Here is a 10,117-nt window from a genome sequence, read left to right as displayed (position 1 = left end):
CACTCTTGCTAGCCCATGAGTGAGGCTTGACCCGTTGTTGTTGCTAGGGTTGGGTGTCACTTAAAGATCGAGGAGTCAATAGCAAAACTTGATGGCTCGAGTGATGGGTTCAGAGAGCTCTTACCTAATATATCCGAGTGGAATCTGGGTTCATCATTCATGACAGAGTCGGCATAACCCACATGGGGCATCCTACTGACTAGAGGGCGTGCATTGCACCACAGGGTGGCCAACGGTCTCTGTGGCATTGTAGAGATTGGACGAGAGGGCTATCGGGGCGCTCCAGATGAGGTATTCTAGGGAGAGCAGCTCTCCTCTAGCAAGCTACGTCATGACATTGGAAAATGAGAAGGTAAGGTGGCACAGGTCCTCCCAGGACGGTCGGGGTCCTAGGAAGGCACCGAGCTGGCGCTCTAGCCTCCCGTAATCAAAGTCGAGGAGCTAGTCACTCTTGAGGCATGGGCCTTTGATGCGTGTAGCTATAGCTCCTCAAGTGCCTCGGCGATTGTGTCAAGGCCGGTGGAGTGGAGAGGTTGAATGGTGGTGGGAGTCTGCGCCAACTCTCCCTCCATTGTGACAATGAAGTCTAGGTTCCTGAAGCGCACATGCATGCCCAGGACCCAGCTAACGCTGTGAATACCATCCGAGGCCTGGTGTGGATGTCGAGATATGTAAAAGACCCCTACCTGGCGTGCCAACTATCAATGTTTTGAGTTACCACTGATGAGTAAATTTCTAGTATTGAGCATCTGGCTCGGATGGTGTGCTTAGAGGGCACGAGGTTTATACTGGTTTGGGCAGAAAGTCCCTATATCTAGTTCATCATTGCTGCTCATGTAACTAGCACTAAAAGTTTGTAGTAGGGGTTACAAATGAGCAAGAGAGGGAAATGGTCCCAAGTCTCTTGTGGAACGAGTGAACGGGTGCTGAGAGCTCAATCGCTGCTCAGCCGTGTGTTCATGTCGCGCTCTTGTGCGGATCTGGATCCGATCGGGTCTCGATGGGTCAATCCCCTTCATGGGGCACCCTGCTTTCCCTTTTATAGGCCAAGGGAAAGCATGTGTTACAACAGAGGAAAAGGAAAAGAACGAGAGAGAGAGGAAGGCTTCTAGGATCGTCGGGTCCTTCTTCTCCTTCATGCGGGTCCTACCAATCTTGTAGATGTCAATAGGGATGGCTCCACATCATGGCCTTTTTCGTCACTAGCGCCATACGCAGGCGTCATCTACCGGTCATGGCACTCCATTCCATCCCAGCGGACGTCGTGGTGAACTGACGCACCTATCATCGTTCGTACAAGGGCTAGGCAGAACAGCACCAGCACGCCCGATGTTGTTCTTGATGTGAATCCTCAGGTATGGCCTGTCATGGCCATGGGTTACATTGAGTCATGTCAATCTCTTTCCTAGTGTTAGAGCTTTGACCCAGGCCCATTGGCTTGGACCTTGAGTGGTTGGCAGTGGTATGGGTCTCCGTCGGGTGAGACAGAGCACGAACCCAAGGGGCCGGGTGAGACAAAGCCTGTGGCCTTGGGGTCAGGCTAGGTGGAGCCTGCTCATAGGGTTCAGGCGATACAGAGATCATGGCCTCAAGGTCGGGTGAGGCAGAGCCCACACCCAAGGGGTCAGACGAGACGAAGATCATGGCCTTGATGTTGGCCAAGGCGGATCTTGCCCCCAGAGATCGGGTGAGACGAAGATCGTGGCCTTGATGTTGGGCAAGGTGGAGCCCGTGCACCTGGGGGCTGGTTTGAGCCATAGTAGCGCTCTTGACTGCTCGGATGAATAAATGTTGATGACCATTAGCTCCTCCTCTTTAGGTACCCTAGTATTGGTCCCTGATACAAAGTGTCACTAGATGTTCTAACTCATTGCGTATGCATTTAGATTCTAGTGAGTGCTAACACCCTTAAAAATGCTTGTGAAAAATGCTAACATACATGCACTATGGTGAGACACTTTGTGGTTGGCAATACAGAAGCAAGGGTGAAGTGAAAGGAGATGGAAACGCTAGTCACGGAGTGACCAGACCCATCTGCCATTAGGACCGGACGCGTTCGGTGTTTAGTACAATCGTGAGCAGAGGTGCTAGGATGACCGGACTCTGGCTTGATGAAGTGACTGGACTCAGGAGGAACACTGTTCATGCATCAGGTCATGGAGACATGGCATGCAAGAACTGAGAGGGTGAGGACCGGACTCTGGGTGCATCTGGTCACCCACGAACGGACACATTTGGTCTTCTATTTTTATCTCTGGACCCTTACTGGAGTCATTCAGACTCTAGCAGGCGAAGCGTCGGGTTGCATTGAGGTGCGTCGGGTCTCTGTGCCAAGGGAGGTGGCACCCAGGCGAACAGACTCCACTTGGGTGCGTTCGATCATGGACCTATGCATCCGGTCAGGGTCTGACAGCATGTGTTAGTGCTAGCCATTAGGTGCCAATGGCCACATATGTTTGAATGGGACATGTGGCTCCACGGTGTTGACCGGACGTGTTCGATCGCTCTGTCGAACGCATCTGGTCGATGCGTAAATAGCCCAATAATTGATCCAACATCTCTATTGTTTGGGGTGTGTGTATAGATACATGGTAGTTGGCTTGAGCTCACTCTCTTGGCCATTTCTATTGAGAATACACCCTAGTGAGCCTAGCCATTCCTCTCTAACTCATCTTGCTTGATTGATTCATCATTTGGTGAGATTGGAGAGCATCTAAGTGCATTGCTTTGAGTGATTGCATCTAGATGCACTTGGTGATAGTGTTTTGTTGTGGGATTCGCTTGTTACTCTTGGTGGTTGCCACCTCCTAGACATCTTGGTGCAGTGAGGATCATTGAGTAGGGGGTGGTGCTTGTCTCTAGCTCTGATCGTGGTGATTGTGAGGGGTTCTTGAGCCTTCCCTATAGGAGATCACGAAAGACATCTTTAGTGGATTGCTCATGGCTTGTGGACCTCCCCATCTTGTGTTGGTTGTGTGGCACCTGATTACGGGTTAGGCTTGTGATGCCTATTAGCGCATGAACCTCCAAGTGGGTGAATCACCATAACAGGGATTAGCTTGTCGGCAAGCATGTGAACCTCGGTGAAAAATTATTGTGTCATCTTGTGTTTGAGGAATTCATTGGTATTCATTGCGATTGATCTCTTGCTCAGCTCGGTATATCATCCCTATATCTCGTATTTACTTTGTCATTTACTTGTGTAGAGCTAGTGGTAGCTAGTTGAGTAGAGTAGCATAATTAGTGGTATTTAGCTTTGCTAGCTTGCTCACCTAGTGTAAAGTTGTGACATAGCCATTGATTGATACATAGAGATCTTAGTATACTAGACTTGTGGATAGGTGTCGCACCCAATTTTGCATAGCAAAACCAGGTACTCATATATGTGCGCCTAGGATTTCCAAACACACACATATATCACAAATTGCAATAGTATCAAAGTAAAGTACTTATTACATCGCATATCTCATCATAAAATTAATACAAAGTTTGCTCAAAGGCAATATTATTACAATCACAGCGGAATAACTAGCCCAACTGCCACAGGGACTCCAACTGGTGAACATCTCCCTAGTAGTCCTGGACATCCTCCAGAACTATTCATATCCATTATCTATTACCCATCTGGGATTTTCATTGGATGTAAAGTAAGTGTAAACTCTCCATGCTTAACAAGTATATCAAAGGGATCAATGAGGCTTAAGAGGCTTGACACTATTTGACTACGGTTCACAATTTTAGTTGATCAAATTTTAGCAACCTGAATCTCTTCTTTAATGAATAATCCCAATTTCCAAGTGATATTAAAGTATAGTCATATTTATCTCAATTCTCAACCATCCACCATCCACAGTAACCACTAATCTTAAAGGATCCAGACCACTCATATCTATGAGCATGGCTGTTATAATAGGTTAATTATTTCTACAAAAATTGTACATCTTTACCCACTGAGCCATGATTCCCAAAGCCGGGGTTCGCGAGACCCAGTACACCTCTTCCTAGTAAGTGTGGTAGAGTTTCACTATGAAACCCTTAGCTAGTTGCACTAATAAGTCATAGCTACAAAGGAGTGGTACACGTGGGCATCGTAGCACGGTACACACCCTAGCAGAAAAAGGAAAGATACCCTCTTACCTCTTACTGGAGCTACAGACGAGCTAGTACAATCTAGTTAATAGGTTAAAGTCAGAGCCATATGACACTCGGGGTTGTACGGACCCTCCTGGGTTGCCGCTTTAGGATTAAGTCCTTATGGAGAGGCACTAGAGTACTCAACCCCATATTCTAGCCCCCTATCTGTTGCTAAAAACTCCATTTTATCACATTGCATATAGCCTTTAATCATGTTTAACAATTATTTTATATTAAGCGCTACAACATCTATCCAAAATGCCTACACAAAAACCCTAGGTATCAAGGATATGTGGTACAAGTAATCATCTTGGTAAGGTCCTTAAAGGCATTTCAAATTAAACACATGCATGAATATGAATGGTAATAGTTCATAGGTAATAAGGGGCCTTTGGTACACTTGCCTTCCTCAAAGTCGTCCTAGAAGTACTGCTGATCCTGCTATGGGTCCTTAGTCACCTCAAATGGCTCACCCTCTAATCATGATCCAATCACCAATCAAGCGTCATACCAATCATTGCATGCATACAAGATAGACTTCCATTAGAACAGTACACCAAACAGTAAAAACATAAGTTGAAAAGCTTATAAATCTATTCTACGTATTGCTATGAACACGTGAGCGAAAGAATCACTCAAATCGGACTTAAAACGCGAAAGTTAAGCATGAAATAAGATGTAATGGCATTTCTATAAATAAAACAAACTTAAATTTGAATAAAACCGTGTTCTTGGACTGCGGGTCCTAATTCTAGAAAATACAAGGTCTAAAGTCAATAAAAATAGGACTGAAAAACAATTACTTTGAATTAAAATGGACTGCGGTTTGAATCTACAAAAACAGAGGGGTTTTTCTGCAAAAGGGGCGCGCTTGACTTCGGGTTTGACCCGGCTGCTGACTGGGCAGACGCGTGGCGCCCTCTGGTTGGTGCGGTGTGCCACACAGCGTGGGCACGCATTGACTTGGTGGGGTGGACCGAGTCCGTGGCTCGCTGTGGACCGACCACTTAACCCCAAAGGGGTACGCAATCTTGACCGCTCATTAAAGATCCAACGGCGCAGCTACGAAGGAACAGAAGGTCACCAGCGATGACAGCTCCCACAGCGGCGCCATGTACAGCATGACTGGCTCTCACCGATACGGCGCTCTAGTGCGTACAAAAATGAAGAAAGGGCACGGGAAGGGTCGGGAGCTCACCATGAGTTGACAGGAGGTGTTCATGGCGTTCGGGACGGGCTCTAGAGGTGAGGTCAATGGCGGCGGTGCTCTAGAGAGAGAGAGAGCATGTGGGTGAGGTTGAATCCAAGTGTAGGGTCACCAAATTGATGAGATGAAGGTACCTTCGGCTGTGGGAAAGCACGGTGGGTCTCTGGGTGGCGTCGACGTCGAGCTCCGAGGTGTGGGCGAGAGAGAGTTGCGGCGACGATGGAATTCGGCTGCGAGCAGAGGATGAGAGAGGGAGAAGGGATGGCACGGGGCTTTATAGGCTGGTAGGTGAGCGCTAGAAGGAAAGAGAGCAGGAGGATTTGGGTGGGATTGGCTGCCTACCATATGTGAGCGATGGCGGTGGGATTCCTTGCCGGCAGTGCCATCGGCAGGTGCCGAAGAAAGGAAAGCACCGGGGGAAGAAAGGAAGGGGTCGGGCGGAGAAGAAAGGAAAGGAAGAGAAGGGCGCTAACATGCGAGGCTGGAGGCGCAGTGAGTGAAGGGAGAAAGATAGCGGGCAAGCGGGCGCATGTGGGCCGCGGTGCCCAGCTAGGCCGCGTTGTGTGGTGCGCGTGCGAGAGGAAGAAAAAGGCCATGCAGAAGCAGGCCGGTGCGGGCAAGCCACCGAGTGCGAAGCAGGCCAGGCGCAAAAGAAAAGAAGAGAAGGGAGGAAGGGCGCGACTAGGCTACTAGCGGGCCAGTGCGGGAAGGGGAAGAAAAAAAGACAGGGCCAGAACCTAGGGTTGGGCCAGAATGGAAGAAAGGTAATTTTTTTTCAAAAACAAAACCTTTTCCAAATCCATTTTCTCTATTTTCAATTCTAAGCCAAATTCAAATAAAATTTGAATTCAACTTCAAATCATCTAGCCCTACACTCAACCAAAAACCATATGCTTTGGCATGAATGCAACAACCATTATTTCTAATCCTTATAGTATATTTTATTTCTCCAACATTTATTATTTAGCCTAAGTTTAAAAATTCCTAGAAAATTTAATAAATGTTAAGAATTAATTGCTAATTTGTAGTAAGAATTTTGGGTGTTACAAACCTACCCCCCTTAAGATGAATCTCATCCTCGAGATTCGGATGGTTCAAAGAGATTGGGATAGTCAGTTCTCAGATCGTCCTCTCTTTCCCAAGTTGCCTCATCCACAGAGTGTCTGTTCCACTAAACCTTGCACATTCTTATTATTTTGCTCCTTGTGATTCTCTCTGCTGTTTCCAAGATTCTCACTAGGTATTCTTTGTATGATAGATCCCCTTAGATATCCAGTTCTTCCAAAGGTAGTTGTTCCTTAGGTACTCAAACATTTCTTAAGTTACGACACATGGAAGACATCATGAACACCTGAGAGCTGCTCCACTAATTCTAGCTGGTAAGCAACTTCTCCTCTCCTATTGATGATCTTGAATGGTCCCACATACCTAGGTGACAACTTTCCCTTGGTATGAAATCTCTTAACTCCTTTCATAGGTGAAACTTTGAGATAAACAAAGTCTCCGATTTCAAACACCAAATCTCTTCTTCTCGTGTCCGCATAGCTTTTCTGTCGAGACTGTGCAACCTTCAAGTTTTGCCTTATTGTTTGTACTTGTTTTTCTACTAGTTGCAAAACATCTGGTCCGAAGACTTGACTTTCCCCCGTTTGATTCCAAAACAATGGGGTTCTGCACTTTCTGCCGTACAATGCCTCAAACGGTGCCATCTTAAGACTCTTTTGGTAGCTATTATTATAGGAGAATTCAGCATAGGGTAAACTCTTATCCCAACTTGTCCCATACTGCAGAGCACAAGCTCTTAGCATATCCTCTAAGATCTGATTTGTTCTCTCAGTCTACCCATCTGTCTGAGGATGGTAAGCTGAGCTAAAGTTCAACTTCGTATCCATGGATACATGCAATTTCTACCAAAAATGTGATGTGAACTATGTACCCCTATCCAAAACAATCTTTTTTGGTACTCCATGTAAATACACAATCCTTTCCATGTATAACTCTGCCAACTTTGCACCCGAATAAGTTATCTTGACCGGAATGAAATGTGCCACTTTTGTCAGACGGTCCACAATTACCCAGATAGAGTCAAATCCTCTCTGTGTATGGGGTAATCCAACTATAAAGTCCATTCCAACTTCTTCCCATTTCCACTCGTGTATCTTCATAGGCTGTAGCAAACCTGCTGGCCTCTGATGTTCTGCTTTTACCCTTTGGCACATGTCACATATGGCCACATGTTTAGCTACATCTCTCTTTAGTCCATACCACCAGTATCTCTCTTTAAGATCAAGATACATTTTAGTACTCCCTAGGTGTATGGAATAGGCTGAGTCATGAGCTTCCCTCAAGATAGACTCCCTAATAGATTTCACTTCTGGCATACAAATCCTTTTGCCAAACCATATTGTCCCTTGATTATCCATGTGGAATCCTAGGGCTTTACCAATCACTATACGTTCCGCAATATCCTTGATCCTCTCATCATTCAGCTGTCCCTTACGAATTTCTTGTTCCAGAGTAGGTTCTACCTCTAACTCCATGGTGTTAGCCATAATACCCAAATTTAGGTATTTGAACTCCTCACACAACTCTTCAGGTAGTTGAGTTGTATAGGCCATGTCCACATAACTCCTTCTACTCAAGGCATCTGCTACAACATTAGCCTTTCCCGGGTGATAGTGTATATGCAAATCATAATCCTTGATTCACTCTAGCCATCTGCACTGTCTCAGATTCAGATCTGACTATGTGAATATATACTTTAAACTCTTATGGTCCATATAAATCTCACACTTATGACCAATCAGGTAATGCCTCCATATCTTGAGAGCATGCACCACAGCTGCTAATTCCAGATCATGAGTCAGATAATTTAACTCATGTTTTCTTAGTTGTCTGGATGCATAGGCAACAACTCTGCCTTCTTGCATAAGAACGCCACCTAGACCTTGCCGTGAGGCATCACAATAGATAGAGAAGCTTTTGGTGAGATCAGGTAAGATGAGCACTGGGGCAGAAGTCAATCTCTTCTTTAACTCCTCAAAACTGTCCTAACATTGCTTAGTCCACACAAATTTGACATTCTTTTCTAACAAGGCAGTCATGGGCTTGGCTAACTTAGAGAATCCCTCGATGAATCTTCTATAGTACCCAGCCATACCCAAAAAACTTCGAATCTCACTAACATCCTTAGGTGGCTTCCAACTCAACACATCTCTAACCTTCTTGGGATCCACTGCTACTCCTCCATTAGAGATTATGTGACCAAGGAAAGATACTTCTTTTAGCCAGAACTCACATTTGCTAAACTTGGCATAAAGTTGATGTTCTCTAAGCTTCTGCAGCACCAACCTCAAATGTTCTTCATGTTCTTCTTCATTCTTAGAGTACACTAATATGTCATCAATGAATACGACGACAAACTTGTCAAGGTACTCCATGAACACTTTGTTCATCAGATACATGAAGTAAGTAGGTGCATTTGTTAGACCAAAAGACATGACTATGAACTCATACAATCCATATCGGGTCACAAAAGCAGTTTTGTGGATGTCAGTACGTCTTATCCTCAACGGATGATATCCAGATCGAAGGTCGATCTTGGAAAACACACAAGCCCCTTTCAATTGGTCAAACATTTCATCGATTCTAGGCAGTGGGTACTTGTTCTTAATTGTGACCTCATTAAGTGACCTATAATCTATGCACATCCTCTGTGTACCATCCTTCTTCTCTACAAACAGTACTAGTGCACCCTAAGGTGAAGAACTAGGTTAAACATAACCCTTATCTAACAATTCCCTTAATTGTTTCTTAAGTTCTGCTAATTCATTCACTCCCATTCTATAGGGACTCTTAGCTATGGGTGCAGTTCCAGGTAAAAGTTCAATTATAAACTCGATGTCTTGATCAGGTGGCATACCTGACAATTCCTCAGGGAAGACATCTAGGTACTCGTTTACTATCCTTATATCTTCTAAGGTTGTGCCCTCCAACTGATTAACCCAATAGATTTCTACAGCTGACTGAGTTGCCACATACTCAACTTCCGCTCGCGGATGAAGTGGTAAGATTCATAAAACTATTACCACAATTAATAACTGCTTTCTGCAACCTTAACCAATCCATACCCAAGATGACGTCAATACCAAATGAGTTTGACTATAAGATTTGCTTGAAATTCTACCCCCTTATGCTGAGACTAGCAGCTAAGCATATCCACTCTGCTTTCATTACCCCTCCAGGTGAGCTTACTAACATGTGTTTCTTCATAACACTTACTAGAATACCATGCTTCTTTATGAATGTATATGCTATGAAGGAATGCGAAGCACCAGAATCAAAAAGTACTATAGCTGAGTTTGAGTTGACCAAAAACGTACCGATCACCACATCTGGTGCCTCCTGAGCTATTTTAGCAGTCACATGGTTCACCTTCCCCCGAACATAATTTTGCTGCGAGTTAGCCGTCTTCTTGGGGCATCTGCTGGAGTAATGTCCCGGCTCTCCACAATTGAAGCATTTATTATCATTAACTGCATTTGGCGCTTTTGGTGCACCATTCCTCTATGGAGCATTGGGGGCATTGTTCCTCACAGGTACATTGTTGGGCTGCTACTGGCGCTGAGCAGGTACCTTGTACTGCTGCTGCTGCTGTGCACTCTGGGGTTGCTAGTTGCGGTTGAGACCTGTCTGACCTTGATAGCACTGCTAAGGTTGAGCTTGTTGAGGGTTGGCACGGAAGCGAGAGTTGCTCCCAGATTGTTGTCCTTGAAA

Source organism: Miscanthus floridulus, chromosome 2, assembly GCF_019320115.1.
Source record: "Miscanthus floridulus cultivar M001 chromosome 2, ASM1932011v1, whole genome shotgun sequence".
Taxonomy (NCBI): Eukaryota; Viridiplantae; Streptophyta; class Magnoliopsida; order Poales; family Poaceae; genus Miscanthus; species Miscanthus floridulus.
This window is presented reverse-complemented; position numbering follows the sequence as displayed.